Raw genomic sequence first — 17,957 nt, 5'->3', positions numbered from 1 at the left:
GCCGATTCCTCGGTTGTGCTTGAATATCTTGCAAACATAACTTATTAGTAGACTTTAAGCCAGACTTCCCATTAGGAGCAAGATCCCAAACAAGAATATCTCGGCAATTGTCCTGGATGATGGTAGTGTGAATGATTGTTGACGCCGTGGGCTCCTCAAAAAGAGAATAGATAAGATCATTGTTCCATGCCTTTTGCCCCGGCAGCCAAAGGTCACTAACTTGAGCAGGATAGATGAAACTAGGAGGTTGGATAATAAGGTGATTATGAATATTGGTCCAGGCCGAGCACCAAGGGGTACTCCAAATGGAAATGTTACATTGGTTGATGTGTTATAAGCAATGAGCTTTGAGTTTAGGGAGCGTTCTAAGAATGGGTGACTAGAAAGCTGATTTCGGAGGGCTAGAAGTAGCAGTCCATATGGAAGTATCAGAAAAATACTTAGATTTGAGCACGAGAGAAATGTGAGTTGGGAGAATTAACAGGTCTCCATGCAGAGGCAAGAAAAGACCTTGGTTCATGGCTTGAAAATTTCTTATTCCCAAACCTCCCTCCTTAGACGTACATATACCCTTCCATGCCCTAAGGCAAAGACCTCTCGAAGAATTGTCCTCTTCAATGCTTGTCCACCAAAACGTTCTGATAATAGAAGTGAGTTTGGAAATAAAAAATTTTGTGACAAAAATATTTGACATGTAATAGACCAGAATGGAAGAAAAAACAGACCGAATAAGCTCTAACCTAGCTGCATGAGAAAGCATATTAGCCTTATAGGTAGGAAGCTTGGCCATGAATCTATCAAGGACAAAGTTGTAAGCAACAACTCTATTTTTGGCAGGAAGAATTAAAGGGTGGCCCAAATGAATAAAATTGTCGTCCATGGAAGGAACAGGGAAAATTCTCTTAATATCTGCAGTGACCGTTTGATAAACATGAGCACTAAACAAGATGGCCGACTTGGACCAATTCGGAGTTTGACATGAGAGAGCACAAAAATGTTGAATGATGTGAGCGATCGTATGAACTTCTTGCAAATTAGCTTGGCCACATACCAGAAGATCAGCTGCAAAGAGCAAAGAGTGGACATGGGGCGATTTGGCCCAAGCAAAGTACCTTGAAGGTGGTTAGCATCCATATAATCATTGAGAGCGAGAGAAAGTACATTAATGCCCAGCACAAAAAGATAGGGGGACATAGGACATCCTTGTCTAATACCCCTATTACTTTTAAATCAATGAGTTGGCTAACCATTGATAATGACTGTGAACGAAGGCGTGGAGATGCATGCATAAGTTAATGATTTTCCATTCAATACGATCAAAAGCTTTTGCAAGATCAATTTTAATCATAAAAGCATTGTGATTCCAAGACTTAGGATCAAAGGAGTGAGTTATTTCTTGGGAAATAATAATGTTATCACAAATTCTATGATCCTTAATAAAAGCTTGCTGAGCGGGATCAATATAATCAGGTAGATGAGTTTTGGATCGAAGGGTGCCATTTTTGCATACGTCAAGCCTTTAATCTGGGCGGATCTAGGAGGCACACATTTTTGCCTTCCTGTTCAGCATACCGCTTTGCCGGCGCGGCCCCATTTGAAAGAGTAATGACTTGGCGTGTGGCACGAGCACATGGCAACTCCGAACGCTTTATATGGCAAGTTTAGTGACACGAGGGTGGCAACTTTAGTTAAGCATGACAACTTTCGTGCTTTAGTTTATTTTTGACAGAAACTTGCCGTGTGTCACTGGAATTTGTCATCCTTACATGACTAGAATTGCACAAAAAATGTCAGGACCGGAGTGCCCTGGACATGACTTATGGCAATTATCATTTGAGAGGAGTAAAGGTTATGACAATGCAAACATGGGGAGAATTGACACAGATTTTTCTCGTGGTTAGAATAGTTGGTGCTATCCTACATGTTGATGGAGGCTTTGAACCACGAAGAAGGTTTTATGATCACCTAGAGACGCGTTTAGTTGGACACGTGTAACATCTAAAGTACTGTATAAGGAGAATACACCATATTAGGTCATCTCCAAAGCGGATCCTCAAACCGCCCATTACCTTCTGGACTATGCTGTCCGAATGTATTTAGCCATCCAACGCGAATCTGTATCGGTCCACTGAGAGGTCCGGATGTACCTTTTCCCGACATCTGCCATGTAGGACTTCGACATCCCCAGCCCACCCAAACCCCACTAGGAGCCCGCACCTCCATCCTCCCATTTTCTCTCCTTTAGTTTTTCTCTCTTGCCTTCGTCGCTGGTCCACACCCCAGCCGCCATGCCATACCCCTGCCGGAACTCGATGAGTCTGTCACATCCAACGGTACACCCAAGCTCCACGAAGCTTCTCCTCCGCCGTCATTCCACACACGTACTCCGACCGCCACGCGGGTATCATCTGCTCCTACGATGCTCCCAAGCCCGGCAAGTGTTTGGTAAATTGCCCAAGATAATTTTTTGTGCCCCTTCTTCTTTGAAGCAATGGATTCGGATATGGAGTATGTATACGCGCATTATGTTGAGTTGTCCGGCTCGTCCGATGAGGAGGACTACACGGATGAGACGGCGATGATGCAAGTGGTGCTTGTAGATGCGGAGCGTGCGGATGAGCATGTTCTCAATTTCAAGGAATAGATCAAGGGTCATGGAGTGCTCAAACGCAACCGGGCGTGCGACCACCTGACGCTGAAGGACGACTACTTTGCCACCGATGCCCTTCTTTGCTAACAATTTCTGCCGGTGATTTCGGATGCGCGAAAATGTCTTCGATCTCTACAATGGCGTCTGGTCCTTTGATGAGTACTTCATCTTGAAGAAGGACGCCGTTGGAAGGATTGGGTTCTCTGGTTACTAGAAGTGCATGGCCTCACTGCGGATGCTTGCGTATGGAACGATCGCTGATTCGTGGGACGAGTACCTATGGATGTCCGAGAGCACATGCAGAGATGCAATCGTCAGGTTTGTAACTGCCATGGTCGAGATGTTTGAACCTTAGTACCTGAGAGAACCACCTATGACAGCCATCGACAAGATCTTGGCATTCTCGGAAGCAAGAGGGTGGCCAGGTTTGCTTGGATCTCTTGATTGCGTGCATTGGAAATTGAAGAATGGCCCGAAAGCTTTACAAGGGCAATATCAGGGTCATGTTAAGAAGCTCACCATCATTCTTGAAGCACTTGCATCACATGTTCTTTGGATTTGGCACGTTTTCTTTGGCATGCATGGGTCTTACAATGACATCAATGTGCTGCAGCGATCACCATTGTTTGCTAGGCCGACTGAAGAAAACGCTTCTCCTTGCCACTATACTGTCAATGGTCATGAGTACAACATGGGCTACTATCTGGTTCACGATATCTATCACCCGTGGGCTACCTTTGTGAACACCATCTCTAACCCAGGTTGCCAAAAAATGTTTCACTTTGCCCAATGACGAGAAGCGGTTAGAAAGGATGTTGAGAGGGCATTTGAAGTTTTGCAGACATATTTTGCAGTTGTTTGTGGACTTGCTAAACAATGGGATCTCGAGACCTTGTTAGAGGTGATAACCTGCTGTGTGATCTTGCACAACATGATCTTGGAGGATGAGGGTGAGGATCCTGCCGTGGGTCTTGAATTTGAGAACATGGGTAATCCAATCGAACTTCCAGACCATAATCTGGCCACATTTGAAGTGTTTGTTCAATGGTATCAACAAATTTGGCATCGAGCAACTCACGAGCAACTAAAGATAGATCTGATTGAGCTTCTGTGGGCGATTAATGGGGACGACAATGTCGAAGTGTAATATTTGAACTTTTTTAAATTAGAACTACTACTACATTTGGACATTCGGACTATTTTAGACTATATATGCGGCTATTTGAACGTGCGTACTTAAATTTTTCTTGGATCGGATGGGTAGCATTGGATGGCTGGCTCCCTTATCCGTGTCTCAACGTCCTCTCGCGGGGTGTCGGGCAGGTAACCTGCCCCGACAATTCGACACACTTCGGTTCCTCCAACCTCGAAAATTGAGCCATCCCTGAAAAAGGAATTAGGCAAAAATACTTTCATCATAACCCCAAACTGGGCCTCGTAGACAAGAAAAGCTCACAAAGTGCAATGAACCCCGAAATATGGATAATAGAATTTGGGGAGATATGGTGGAGTTGCATCCGGTAAAACTCTCTAGAAGGCCCCTGAGAAAAGGGTGGATCGGAAAAAAGGCCCCAGATAAGGAAGGGAATGAAGCAAATTCACTCCCACCCATTAGGCGTTGGGTATCGATCATTGACCACCTTCTTGTCTATAGTCACCCGCCCATGGCAGGCAGGTGTAAAATATGGATTTGGTAAATACCCTTGAGTCGCAAGCTTGTTTACCTACATTGGGGTAACCGAGCGTCTCTTCCATTCTCCTTCAAGGGGGCCATTGGGTCGCTTTGACGAGCCAAGGGCGTTTGCCATTGCTGAAGCTCTAGAAGCAAGGATGAGAGGACGAGTTGCATTGGGGCAAAGGAAGAAAACCGACAGGGTGGAGAACAAGTTACCTCCCCTGTCTCCTTATACTTATCATGATGAGGCGGGTTGCGATGGGATGCTTGAGTCCCCAATGGTAGATCGTGTGTTACCCAGGTTTTATGTCTGGAGCACAGATTGAGGAAAAGAAATTAAACTACCATTAAAGGTGGATCACCGGGCCCATCATGATTCATTTTTGTGGTTATGATAAGTTGTAGGACCGTGAAAATTACCAAAGGTCGTCGAGAGTCCTCAGAGAATAAAACTTTACTTGCAAGGAATCAACTTCGACTGGCCATCCTCGGGCCAAGCTAGGATATATCCTGAAGCAAAGGGTCTTACAAAAGGGCACCCGGATTATCGAAGCATTTCGCTGCTCTGATCCATGTCCGAACACTTAAGACCATCGACCGAGCATAAAAGGAGGACCTCGTATCTGGAAGCCAGCGTGGAAGATAAAACTCGCCTACGAAGCCGAAGACCACAAGACTGAAGTTGTTCCGATGATAGATCAAGTCCTCGGCATGAAGAGCAGTTTAGGCGTTACTGACAGTGTCCTGGATTAAGGGTGCACATCACGTCAGCTCGCCAACCATGGGCCAAGCCGAGAACGTGTCCATGACTAAAGAATGGGCCTCATGAGCCTTGGCCCTCGGCATACTCAAGATGGAAACCTCTAAAGCCTTGGCATACACTTCAAGGCGTATTTGAATGATCAACATGTTTATCCCTAGATTGTAACCGACCATGTGTAAACCCTAGATACCCCCGGTGCCAATATAAGCCAAGGGTTTTAGTGTGTAGAGGACACACAGAGAGAGAGAGAGAGAGAGAGAGAGAGAGAGAGAGAGAGATAGAGAGAGAGAGGTAGATACACATTCAAGGCTTAGAGGTTAGAACTCATTCATACCATCCTGAGGTAGATCGTCTGTACTTTGTACCCCATCCATAATCAATACAATTTAAGTAGGGTTTTACTTTTTAGAGTGTCCAAACCTTAGTAAAACTATGTCCCTTTAATTTTTGTTCACCATCAAGCCAAGATCGCCAGCTCGGGACCCCCTACCCGAGATCTGCCATTTCAGCACCGACACTTTGAAAAAAAAGATTACATTATGTGATCATGGTTACCTACAGGGCCGATGACCGGGAAAGAGACAAGAGACAACTATGATGCAATGTTATTTCACACATATATGAAGTTCATTCAAAGTCATTCTGTTGGCCCCTCATACAAATACATCGAGTTGCGAGGCTATGCCTCAACCCATTACCTTACCGAGTTACTTATACATGGCGATTGGATCGAAAGAAGAAATTATTGGACAAGACATAAAGATGAATGCTTTATTGATAATATGTCTTACAATGGTTGCCTGGTCCGAGGCACGATTAAAATTAGGGCAATCTTGGAGGTGGATTGCTGCAGTGATAGTAATGGTGATGGCGATGGTGTGGCTATGGAGCTGACATGAGAAATGTCGGCGGCTAGGGTTGGAGAATAGCTTCTCGTGCGGACATAAAGGGTTTCGCCGATGCTCCTTCGCGATTCTGGTGCTGGACCCTTATAAAAGTGGTGGGGTTGGATGCCACGGCGCCGCTGGCACCTTCTACAAGCGCTGGTACGTGCGCTCGTACCAGACGTTGTCTTCTGCTCTGTTTGTACTATTGTGCCTCCCATTTAATTCCTCCTTTCTCCATTATTCTTCTTTCCTTATAAATGATGAGTTTTATCCATGTATGGCCTGTTTACCCATGGAAACAACCTAAAGAGTGGATTTCACAGCCTCTTGCATTCATTGGTCATGAGTGGTAATATGGGAGGGAATGTCTAATATTTTTTAAGATAAACCGGTTAAAGAATAGTGTGATGAGCATAAAAATAACACTCATCACACGCCTTGTTATCGGACATCATCAACAACAAAGACGCCTAGCGGCCCGTGTCCAAATGGGCAATTGAGCTCCTATCTTTCGGGATCACATACAAACCTGCTAGGCTATCAAAAATCTCACGCAATCACCGTCTTCACCGTCCAGTGGATAGAAGCTCAACAGATACCAAAAAACGTTGACCTCGTGTACTGGTTATTGTACTTTTAAGGCTCCATGATCGTAAATGAACTGGGAGCTGGAGTGGTCCTAATCTACCCTCACGGAGATATAATGAGCTACATCCTGTAAATACACTTTGCCGACTTAAAAAACGTTGCCAAATATGAAGACCTTCTACAAGGGTTCCATATCGCAACTTTCATGGGAATTCAACGGCTTATCTGCCACAGCGACTCCGACCTCGTCGTCCAGTAGGTTATGAAAGCATTTGGCACAAGAGAATGCAAAAATGACGGCCTACTACTTAGTGGCTCACCAACTGGAAGAAAAACTCGAGAGCATAATTTGGCGGAAGAGACTCTAGACCAAATGGGCGCGGCTCGCAAACCTATCCTAGATGACAACTTCCTGGAGATACTTCACAAACCATCAACGAAAATCCAGGAGGTCCCAACAAACACCTCAACCTATGGTGGTACGAAGGCCGTGGCAAACACACATGAAATTGTAGAAGAACACAGCTCGGAGGAAGGTCTCGCAGTCATACCAGCATGGAATCAACTGCTGCTCACATACCTCATCAATAGGTCACTCCCGTAAGACTGAAATGAAGCACGATTTATACTTTGTAGGTCAAAAATTTACAAAATCATCCAGGTGAGCTCCACAAGGGAAGCCTTACAAGAATCTTCCAACGGTAAGTATCGAAGGGCGAAGGTCGCCAGCTGTTGCAGGAGATACACGCCGGGGCTTGTGGTAATCAGGCGGCCCCAAGGACGCTAGTCGGCAAGGCTTTTCGCCATGGGTTAACTGGCCTAATTGTTCCCATGACGCCGAGGGAATAGTGCGACGATGATCTAGCTCGCAGCAGCTTGTATAGAAATCCCACATGCCAGCCACAACTCCGAAAACGATCCCTATGACTTGGTCATTCGTCGTCTGGAGGCTCGATATTGTAGGGCCACTCGCCATGCCAGTCTATCTCGACAATAGTATTTCTAAATGCATGCAAAAAAATGCGATGGAAATGTTTACAGCAGTAGCTAATAGGTAGACGGGTGATTTTAGGTGGAAGACGATGGAGGGAGGTATCCATGGTCGGGGGACATTTCATTGATGAGGTGGTTATCAAATGTCTCGTAGATCATACAGTTGTGTGTTCACCATGGGGGCGAGCAGGGGAAGCCACCTCAGGTCTCCGGTGACGGAGCAGGGTAGTTCATGCCAGTGCCATACCCAAGGCGACCAGCAGTGTAACATGGTCGAGCTCCAGGTCGACATGTTCTGTTCCTGCAGAACTAGCACGGCCGGTTGTACCGCCACTGTGGAGGTTGCTAAAATTAGGAGTAAAGCTGTGGGATAAATTACATGACAAGTAAATAAATAAGAATAATAACAATGGATCGCATAACGAAGAACACAATTTTGTTCTGTCCAACATTATCGGTTTATCTCAGTTCACAATAAAAAAATCACATCCAAGGCAAAAGAATCAGATTATACAGGTACTGAAGCTGATCAGCATTTATACAGGAGCAAAATTGAGATTTTTCTTCTTCTTCTTGGTTCTATGTGTGCCTTCCTCTAATTTCACTTTGCTCCTGTGAGCTCCTCCATGCCTTCAGACCTACAATTATTTTCAAAAACTTATCAAAGTGCAATAAAGATAAGAACATTCTGAGTTGGCACTCGAGGACCATTCTAAGGTCCTATGTAAAATCCCATTTGTGCATGTGCCATTAATTCTGGTGTGTTCTACAGTAGCACACTAGTGCTAGCATCATTATGAGAAAGAGGCAATGTTAGAGAAGACAGGCACAAGGAAAAGGTAATGACAGTACATAACCCAAAGTATTAGTCTAGGCGAATAAATGTTCAACTTTGGCAAGAACCTTAATTATTCTATCCCTTTATCAAATATTTTCCTGCATTTTATACTGGAAGGCTGTAATATAATAGGTAGCTTCAGCCAGTTTTTGCAAAAGAATGCTTATTGCTTGGGAGAGCACAGATCGAACCATGATACATTTCTAGTCTCAGTGTTTTCTTCCTTGTAGCATGGACACGTGTTCTATGAGTAGATACATAATCCCAAGTGAGGAGAACATATAGTGAATACGCGGTCACATAATATTTTACTTGTTTCGAACATCGTGATGTGAACCATATGATAAGGTACCCTAAGATGCTTTGCCTTTAACATGTCTGACGGTGAGCACGAAAACATGTCTGATGGTGAGCACAGTGAAACTTTTACAGTATACGTTAAATACTCATATTCCCGTAAGCCGTGAAGTAATATCTAAACTAATCAGAAATGATGATCTTCACAAAGACATGAGCTGCAACTGAATATTATTCAATGCAAAGTACGTACAACAGATAAAATGTATGCAGCCACACGCTAAAAGTTTTTGTATCATTATTTTACAAAATTTAGTTCTCATATGTCGTAATGAAATAATAGTGCTCGCATATTTATTTTAGTACTACCGCGACAAAAATTTAAGTTCTCGCAAATTTTAGAAAGACAATGAAATAGAAAAATGCAGGCATGCTAATACTGAGAATAGTACATACCTTCTCACTCAGAAATTTGTTAAATTCATCCATATTTATCCCGTGCATCATCTCATCTGTTCCTAGTCCACCTGCACCTGATATGCCGGCTGTTTCAACAGTAGTACTATCCCTGCTGAAAAACTCACTGCCGAGGCCTTGAAGCTGCATTGCACCGGTCTGACCAGCAGCACCATCTCCTGAATTTTTTTGGGTCATCTCCACAGTTGCAGAATTCGTTATTCCTAGTGTAATGGCCATGGTTACAGCATTCTTCATTCCATGGGCCATGTCCGTGGTTGCGGTGTTTTGCATGTCCTCGCTCTCACCAAGGTAGCTTCTGAGGAGGTCTTCACCATCATCTAGAGGTGGAGTCAACATCCTTATCCCTCCAATGCTACAATCATAGATGAGTGGATATAACTGTGGTAGAAGCTCCTGTTGCCTTATATGGTTTTGATTATCCATGGCAAGCATCGTATTGCTTGGAAATAAATTCAAAGTGGGCATTGGCTGCTGTGCTGTTCGTGCAAGATTGGACGGTTGTGATGCACTAACCATGCTTCCATTTGCTAGAACTCCAACATGAGCACCATTACCATTAGTATAACCGTGACCATTATTAGTATTAGATGCTGGTTCCCTAAGAGCACCTCCACAAAGACTAGTCGTGCTGCCGTCATTTCCATGAAAACCATAACCAACTGGTGTTGCAATATTACTTAGCTGACTTGTTTGGTTAAGATTTATAGCTCCCTCAGATCCTATATTGAACTCGAAAGTTCCCTCACTATATTGAGATTTCGGATAGTCATTCAAAGAATTGTTATAGTGTGTTGGGATTGTGGGCATGGTTGAAAGCCAATCAGTTGAGCAGTCACCTTTGTTTTTCTGAAATTTCAAATATAGTGAAAACATTAATAAAGTATATGTATGGTAGTGGGGGTGGTGGTATAATTTCATGATCATATAGATGAAGCTAGGTTTCAGATTGAAGGAACATCAACTTGAAACGTACCTGCAGATGGATGCTGTCTTGATCTGTAGTTGCATTTTCACTATTGTCCTCCGTAATAAGTTCTCTCATATTTCTCGGAGTATAGTCTGCATTGTCGAAAGCAAAATATGCCAAGAGAGCTGAGCTTAGAAATTTGGAATGATCAATAGCACCAATACATGTGATTTGCTTATTTCATCCTAACATTCATAATTATTCGTAAACATGCGCCTTGACTGACATCCATGCTAATTATAATAAAAACATCACAACATTCTGAAGTGGGCAAAGAATAAGATAAAACATGCAAGGGCAATAGGTATATATTATTTTAAAGGCATGCATCGAACTTTGTTCTACTAAAATTAAATATTAAAATCATAGCAAAACGTTAGTGTTCATATTGTCACAGTATCATTTTGACTATACTGTGGTTACATGATATAGTGAGTTAGAGACAAATGTCGAATAAGGAAAAACACCAGATCCATCATATAGGGTGGTGCCCTCAATGTGCTATGAATGATGAAGATGCCTTCTAGGCCTTGGGTATATGACCCCATCACCTATACACTTTGGAAGGTTTTCGAAAGGGGTCAAGCAATTCATATAAATAAACAAGACATCGACTAACAAAAAACATACAAGTCTAAGATACCACACATTACAAACTAGTAGTAATCTAATTGTGCTTATCCAACCAAGCTCGAACATATATTCAAACCTAATGCCTCAAAGTGGTGATATGCATCTCGTGCACTGTATGTCATTGGTTCCTCCATGTCCTCCACAACAATTTTCATCTCGCATTGCTTCCACAAAGAGTGCACTTGTAGAGAAAGACATGTGACCTATTTGTGCTATATCAAGTATATGTCTCAACTAAATGAGACCAAAATAAATACTCATTTCATAATATATTTTGAATATCAACTACTAGATATTCACCTAATGTGTAGATCAATTGCCTCCGTCCATGGTATGCATCATCTTATATATGAGGAAACTCCACATTGCAACCCTCTACATGCCACTCAATTTAGGATTCAACACTCAACTCCAAAACCGGTTCATGCACACCCTTTGCTTGCCAATTGTTTGACGAATCATCTCCCTGTTCGGTGGTCACTTGTTTTGATTGGGTTGTGCACTGACTTAGCGTTTTGCAACTATTTACATGTGGAACACACCCAACAATAGCTTATCCTCGAGCCCCATCAGCCTCCCTGCTCCCGTGATCACTACTAGGTGCATGAAGATCTACACGAATCCGAGGTGAAGATGCACGATGCCACAGATGCTCATGTTCTTCCCCACCAAGGGGAAGAACACATGTGTTCACCAACAAGAACACGACCAGTTTGATGCAGGGGACATTGCCGCCCTATATTATCAGCAGGGTCATCATGTGCTTGCTTGCCCTGCATATATCACAAATAACAAGGACATCACCGCCACGATCGCCAGGACCCGCCGCCTATGTTGTCGGCAACCTGACTGGGCTCACCATTGACTCTCTCTTTGGTTTGCGTGGGCAGCCGGAGTGGGTGGATAAAACTGGGGAAGAATGAACGTTCGGTTCCACCATTGAATGAAACTGCAGATCCAACAAGGGAACAAGCAATGGGCATGTATATTGTCCAGATCCAAGGAGGAAGGAGAGGAGGAGGATGTCAGCAAAGCAGAGAACAGGGCGGAGGACTACGCAGAAGAGGAGCAGAAGGACAATGAGAGAGAGAGAGAGAGAGAGAGAGAGAGAGAGAGAGAGAGAGAGAGAGAGAGCAGGTACTCCATCACAATATGGTAGGCGGGGCATTGGAGTTGAGGGTTGAATCCTAAACCGAGTGGTAGGTTGAGAGTCATAACTTGGACTTTTCATATATTCGTCATCCAGGGTGAACTCGCTAACATCAATTTGCATGCTCGCATGTAGTAAATGTGTATGCGGGTAGAACAAGTAGAAATAAATTATGTATGACACGATTACCATATATATGCCAACATGGAGGTATTTGAATAATACATTTTAATTAAAGTCACATACCTTTTGTTTCATTGAATCGGTTGGTGGCTCTGTGGAATAGTGCATGCTTATGTGCACTCCAGTGGAACTTGATCCCATTGGTGATCCTGCCCTCATAGCCCCCCTCATTGGAGTCGTCCAGTTCTATTGGTCTTTTCCCTGATTTGTCATCCCGATGGACAATGTGGTTGCTGTGAGAATCGGTGTTCATGGGGACAGCGGTAGGGGCGGTGTTGAGCCTCCGCGGGTTGACATGATGACAGATGTTGCGCATAACATCATCATGCAGGGGCTTGGTCAGGAAGTCACATGCACCTTCAATGAACCCCCTCCTCACCGTCTCTGTGGTCGCGTCGCCAGAGAACACTGTACAACGAATGCAAGTCTATTAGTACATATGTACAAACATGCGAGATTGATGAATATATGTGTGACCAGCGCTTTTCATTGTACGCATATATTAAGTACCAATAATCCCACACCTAGGTAAACTTACAAAATGTTTTACATAATCCTTCTCACTAATTTTCTCTCCCCTGAATTTCGCGCGCGGGGGCCCGTTAAACATGCAAAATATATTATGTACATCTAGCATTGCTCATTAAGTACAATAGTAACTTCTCCCTCGCTAAAAAAAGTAGTAATTGCTGGGAGCAATCCTACATCTACAGATGACTGCTGCAGAATTATTTTACAGGCTGTGTCAAGTATCAATTATACATCATTAGAGAGGGAGGGGACCTCTCTGAAGTTCAGGGGAGGTTAGTCCCTACGCAAAACTTCTGTAGGATTCGGATTTTCGCGCCCAATATGATCATCATTAAGGGCAAACACGTCATCATCAAGTCGATAGCTATCATCTTTCCTGCATCTTTGTCTTTTGGGACATCTAGTTTAGTCGTGTGCAGCAAGGCTTGACTCGCGAGCGTGCACGTATGTGATGGGAGCATGGGACAACAGCACTCATCTGCCATCAAAGATGGAAAGGTGAAAATTACCACAACACTCATCCTGCTTGCATGGATGGCAACAGGAAGAGGTACGCAACAAAAAACCGGGATGCTCGCCAACGAGAACCTGGTAACTGCAGTGCAGCCGTTACTGCTGGCAAAACAACAAAATGACTACAGCTGTTACTGCTGGAACTACGTTGGAGCCGACTCGTACGTGTCACGGCACCTTCAAGAACACCACTAACACTGAGTACATGCCTCGTTGGTTCTAGACTCTAAACTCCGTATGTACGTGCAGAACTTTCATGGCTTCCTCCCCTTAGGCCCAATCCTAATCTTCCACATATGTCTGCCAGTTAAACACTCAAAATATATTTACGTACGTCTAGCATTGCACATTAAGTACATTAGTAACTTCTCCCACACTAAAATAAAGTAGTAACTGCTGGGAGCAATCCTAAATCTACGGATGACTTCTGCAGAATTTATTTTACAGGCTGTGTCAAGTAGAGGGAGGGGACCTCTCTGAAATTGTGGGAGGTTAGTCCCTAGGCAAAGCTTCCGTAGGATTAGGATTTTCGCGCCCAATAGGATCGAGGCAATGCCAAAATTACAAGGGCAATCACGTCATATCATCATCCAATAATCCTAGACGCACGGAGCAATACAGGGTTTTCTGAGTGCCTTTTCCAGCTTGCCTTCCATGCAAGCAGGATGAGTGCTGTGGTAATTTGCACTTTTCTCTTTCACAGCAGAAGAGTGCTGTGGTCCGTTGCCCCCATCACCTACGTGCACACTCGCAGAGTCACCTTACTGCACAGGGACACGGCTAAACTAGTACGTCCCGAAAGAGAAAGATGCAGGAAGAAAGATGATAACTATCGACTTGATGATGACGCAGTGACTATATAGGGAGCAAAATGAGTGAATCTACACTCTAAAATATGTCTATATACATCTGTATGTGGTAGTCCATTTGAAATCTCTAAAAAGACAAATATTTAGGAACGGAGGGAGTAGTAGTTTAGCCGTGTCCGTGTGCAGTGAGGCTTAACTCTGCGAGCGTGCACGTAGGTGCTGGGGGCAACGGAGCACAGCACTCTTCTGCTGTGAAAGAGAAAAGTGCAAATTACCACAGCACTCATCCTGCTTGCATGGAAGGCAAGCAGGAAGAGGCACTCAGGAAAACCCTGCTGGGTGATCGAGGAGTCTCCTCGGCAGTGGTGTAGAAGTTGCTATCGGAAGCGGCCAGCTGGGTACTCACTGCTCAGCTCGGCAGAGGTCAATTCTAACCCGGAGGTTCGCCAACCAAGCTGGTAACTGCCGCCGTTACTGCTGGCCAAAAACAAAAGAAGAAAAACTACAGCCGTTACTGGTGGAACTACGTCGGAGCCAACTCAGAACATGCCTGTATCCATTCAAACTCTAAACTCCCTCTGTCCATGGATTGATCGATCTATTCTGTATGTTACGTGCAGAAAATATCATCAGGTGAATACATGTGGAGGACTTACATATGACAGGGTAATGATCCCTGGCCTGCTGGAGGAGGGTGAAACCATCGATTCCGTCCCCCCGGATGTGCGCCACCGTCAAGACGAGGTCAATCCCGTCCGGGTTCTCCTGTACCTCTCGCAGTGCTTCGGCCGGCGAGGCTTTTGTAGTCACTGCACGCACCAACAATGTGAGGTCGCCGGTATAGATATTGCAAAACCAGAAAAAAGAAACTGCAGCGATGACAAAGCGGACGAGGTACCTTGGTAGCCGCACCGCCTCAGTGTTTGGCTCATGGTCTCGAGGTGGATGGGGTCTTCATCCACAACGAGGACCCTAATCCCCTCGCCGGCGCCGGAGCCCAAGGCGGCGTTGTCCATCTCCGCTGCCGGTGTCACACTCGGTACCAAAGCCTCGGTTTTGCTTGTCCGTAATGAGTGGAGGGCATTCAGTAACTGGTGACTAGCTACCTTACTTTTATATACTATACTCCATACGTTACTTCTCTGATGAGGGTAAACCGGGTGGATGCAGCTAGGGCAGGCAGGACCTTTTGTGGTCCCGGTCACACGCGCACCACATTGTTATCTTTAAATCTTTTACTAGCAAAAGTGCCCATGCGTTGTAACGGGTGAAAAAAATCAATTCCATTTTATGTCCTAGCTCAATAAATTGATTTAAAACAATGCTTAACATTGAATAATTCATGTTATAATAAGGTCTGAAGCAGAGCATCTCCACACTTCCACCGGAAGCCTGCCAAGGAGGGTCTCTTGTTTGTTTTTCTTCCCCATGAAAAGGTGCAAATGAAACATACAACTACTTGCAGTCACGAATCCTCATGGTGCTAATAATATTTCTACTTCTACACAGTAAAATCATTGTATTTCTTCAACATGAAACTACATAATAATATTTCGGACGCGTCTAGGCAGCAACTGAGTGCTGGGTAAGGATCCCTCGCAATCTGCCAGATTTGGAAAGTTCTGGTCCCCCCAGCAAAAAAGGAAACTTCTGGTCCCCCCAATGTATACGCGCGCGCGATGGGAGGACGAGACTGGTGGCCACCATCTCTCCTCCAACCTGCCCCTCCCTCGCAATCACGTGCTTCCCCTCCTCTTCTGCCCCATCTTTCTCTCCCAAGGAACCATTCTCTCCACCTGCTCCCCCATATCTCCCCTTCTTCTACTCCAAGGAAACCTCCTGCCTACACATCGCCATGGATCTGAAACACTAGAGCTTCGAAAAAAGATCAACTGAAAGATCAACTGTTTTCTGTGAATAGAGGTGCGTTTTTTACCCTTCTCCCTGTTCTTTCTTCATGGTGGATCTCCCACAACCTTCACCCCCAACCCCCTGCCACTCCCCTCCCCCTACCATATGTCCAAGATAAGTCTTCTCTATGCTCTGTTGTTCTTCTGTAGAGAAGGAGAAAGAGGATAAAAAAGTAAGCAACGAGATCTGTGATGAGTAGGCAAATGTATTGCAAAGCACGAGCAAACAAGTTCAACATATTTAGGGCAAACAAATCTGGTGCACATTGTAGGCAATAAACACAGAAAGTGCAAAAACCAGAATAGTTTTCTAATTCTTGAAGGCAAAGTAGATGTGATAGATGTATTTCTTAGGATTTTTTGAGCAAGAGTATGCATCAATGGTAGGCAATTGTTGTTTAAAATGTAAGCAACTAGGAAAAAATATTAAGACTAGCGTTTCTGTTTCGAGCAAAAAAATAACATGGGGACAGCATGTCAGGTTGGTGGGCAATTGTTGTTAAAAATGCAATCAACTAGGTTCATGTTCTTACTAGCATCTTTGTTTCAAGCAATTGTGTGTCAGGTGAGTAGGCAACTGTTGCCAACAATGCAAGCAACTATAGAAAAATGTGTCAGTATGAGCAAGATCAGGACTGTCCAGGCATGCCACCTGTTACCACATTACTCATGGCAAGTATGCATGTGCTTAGGCAAAAGTAATGTGCATGGTGAGCAAAGTGTTTGTTGTTTGTTCCCTTGTGCTTGTGCTTGTGCTGCCCAACTATGATGGAAAAATGCTATGTTCAAAGATTGTGATAACGGTACCTTGAGCTTGTGGTTGGTGCCACCTTCTGCTGCTCCAGCTCACGACCTTAACGAAGTGGAAAAAAACAAGGCGAAAACCATGGGACGGTTGTGCTCATGACATTGAAACACATGGGGTGAAGAACCCCAATTAAAGAAGCAGAACTGGTCATAATTTGAGGAACAAAAACACAAAACAAGTCATTTAGTAGTTATACTACTACAAATATATCAACACTTTCCAATACATTTGCAAACTAGAGATTCACTGGGATTGTCATCTTATGTTCTTCTGATAATACTCCCACTCAACATTCATCTGCACCTCTTTCCCCCTTACCCTGATTTCTCCACCTGAAAAAAAAGAAAAACATTTATTTGTCATCTCTGATTCTGTTGTATTGATTGGTGCATGCAAAATATGAAATAAGACATTGTGTGTTGATTGATTTTGTTGCCTGAAGTTGATGTATTATTCCTACTTATTTCGTCAGTAGTTGATTCCATCTTCTAACTTGTGTGTTTGTTATTTGCCAATTATGCAGGAGATGATTGACCTTAACGAATTGCCGGATGACCTTAATTGGGACTTGCCAGCCAATGTTGGAGTGAACAACATTGAGCCCATGTACTGCACACAACCTTCTAACCATGAGTTCGTGTCTGACTCTCCAAACCCTCCAACCATGCAGAATGTTGCTGACCCTGCCATGCAAGCAATGCACACAGAAGAGCACACACTTGATGACACAGATACTTTGGGTGCAACAGGTGGGACTGCTGGGCATGAGGGTGCAGGGGGAGACGCTGACAACGATGATGAAGTGTGGTCCCAGCCAAAGGAACCTTCATTAGGTACAAGGTTTGATACTTTGCAAAGTGCAAGAGAACACTATAATGCTTATGCTCAGCATGTGGGTTTTTCAATCAAGATGAACACTTCCAGACGGTCTACTGTTACTGGCGAAATAGACAAGTACCAGTTTGTTTGTAACAAGTTTCGCAAACCCAAAAACGATGACCACGGTACTGTGACCGCACCTAGCGTTGAAATGCTAGAAGATCCTTCTGAAGGTGGGAATGATGATCATGGAGAAGACAATGTAATTGTGTTTGCTGATGATGATGCTGATAAAAAGAAGAAGAGGAAGAAACGGAAAAGAGAAAAGATAATACAGACTGGGTGCAAAGCCAAGATGATAGTAAAATTGATTGATGACCGTTGGGAGGTCACTTATTTTATTGCTGATCATAACCATCCATTGATTGAGAAACCTTCATTGACTAAATATTTGCGATCGCAC

The 17,957-nt window shown here is 44.0% G+C and overlaps 1 pseudogene; it reads right to left on the bottom strand.

The window, feature by feature from the left end:
• Positions 1 to 9,072: 9,072 nt before the first annotated feature.
• LOC125512143 lies at positions 9,073 to 14,973 on the bottom strand (annotated as a pseudogene).
• Positions 14,974 to 17,957: the final 2,984 nt, after the last annotated feature.

This window comes from Triticum urartu, chromosome 6, assembly GCF_003073215.2.
Source record: "Triticum urartu cultivar G1812 chromosome 6, Tu2.1, whole genome shotgun sequence".
NCBI lineage: Eukaryota > Viridiplantae > Streptophyta > Magnoliopsida > Poales > Poaceae > Triticum > Triticum urartu.
This window is presented reverse-complemented; position numbering and strand designations above follow the sequence as displayed.